Below are 1,838 nucleotides of genomic sequence, written 5' to 3'. Positions count from 1 at the left end.
GTGGCTGCCACAGTGGGCTCAAGCATGAGAAACATTGTAAGGATGGTGCAGGACCAGGCAGTATTTCACTCTGTTGTGCATACGGTCCCTATGGGTCAGCCTAACCACAAGAACAACATCTTCTCTGCTTTCTCTATACTATAGAGTCTGTAGCCTCATGGTGAGATTCAAACAGATAGTATAGCTCAAAAACATTGTGAATTTCCATGTTTCATATTAACATAAGGTAATGGAATGTCAACTATCACAAAATTTAAAGTTGGGAACTGTTCTTTCTTTGAACTTATAATTCCAGGATTGATCAAAGTTTTGGTGAGTAAGATGTTTCTTTTTAGATCAGTTCTTGTCATTGAAAGATCACCATTGCAACTGAAGATTGCGATCTCTCCAGTTCTTGCATTGGTACCTAAAAAATATCTAAGCCGAGTTTTAAATAATTGACACTTTAAGAAATTACGTATGGAAAATTGTTACTGGAGTTAGGGGAAAGTATTCTGGAGTATCATCAGCCAATGGAGTCTGTGGAAAGTATTCTGGAGTATAACCAGCCAATGGAGTCTGTGGAAAGTATTCTGGAGTATCATCAGCCAATGGAGTTTGTGGAAAGTATTCTGGAGTATAATCAGCCAATGGAGTTTGTGGAAAGTATTCTGGAGTATAATCAGCCAACGGAGTTTGTGGAAAGTATTCTGGAGTATAATCAGCCAATGGAGTTTGTGGAAAGTATTCTGAGGTACAATCAGCCAATGGAGTTTGTGGAATGTATTCTGGAGTATAACCAGCCAATGGAGTTTGTGGAAAGTATTCTGGAGTATAATCAGCCAATGGAGTTTGTGGAAAGTATTCTGAGGTATAATCAGCCAATGGAACGTTTCCACCACAGACAGACAGGTGAGTGATTCAGCAAATCTTGCAGTCTCCTGGTTGTGGCAATAATTGTTTTCTTAGGCAAAGGGGATCTGACAAATTTACTCATCTGGACAGCTTACTTCTAATTTTAATGTTGCTACTTTAGGCGGGCAGGGTCCTTCTTTTAGGTCTGTGTTATATGTGATTAAATAACAGCAGGAAATTGTAGAAAAGATTTGGTTTCTAGTTGTTCTGACTGGGGAGTGGTGGAGGATTTTTGTTTGTTTTTTCTGAATGCCCCATTAGGCTAGCTGGCAGATTACTTTACATAAGTACTAGAATTTAGATAACATAAGGAAGTGTGTTCAATGGCTTTCTGGTAGCTGTGGGATTTCATAGCTCCTGAGTGTGCTAATTTCACATTTGTTCAGTGTGGGAAAGTTTGTTTTGAAATGTTAGCAGAGACAACTCTGAGGATCATTCTGAAGGAGAGCTGTTTTGGAATACAGGGACAAGCTCATAAACTACAAACTGTGGCTCTAGGCCTGCGATCATTCATTTGCCTTTCTGCTTCTTAGCTAACTAGGCCCTTCATGTTTCAGTGTCACCTTAATATTGATGGGTCAATGATACAAGTGCCTGCATTCTTGTTTAAAGGCTGTGATGTGTAAAGAAACATATGCTGGATTGCAGTATTGTTTTTAGTATAATAGAAATAAAACGTGTTTCTGAGGCTAATTGAGGAATTTCTCTTCAAAGGTTAAAAACACACACAAACAGGTCTGATATTTCCTGCTGGCAGACAGGAGTTCCTGGGGGATCCAAAAGGCAAAGAACTGGGCTTCTAAATAAGAGGTTGGTGGTTCAGACGCATGCAGTCATGCTTTGCGAGTGAGTTAATTAATTGTGCCAGCCTGGCTGATAATCACATGTGGGGCTAATTGAAAGGCAGAGGGATAAATGGGTGGTGAGCCTCGCCTTTCTAGTTC

This window comes from Echinops telfairi, unplaced genomic scaffold (assembly GCF_000313985.2).
Source record: "Echinops telfairi isolate 266 unplaced genomic scaffold, ASM31398v2 ScPeMD7_5868;HRSCAF=6743_1, whole genome shotgun sequence".
Taxonomy (NCBI): Eukaryota; Metazoa; Chordata; class Mammalia; order Afrosoricida; family Tenrecidae; genus Echinops; species Echinops telfairi.
This window is presented reverse-complemented; position numbering follows the sequence as displayed.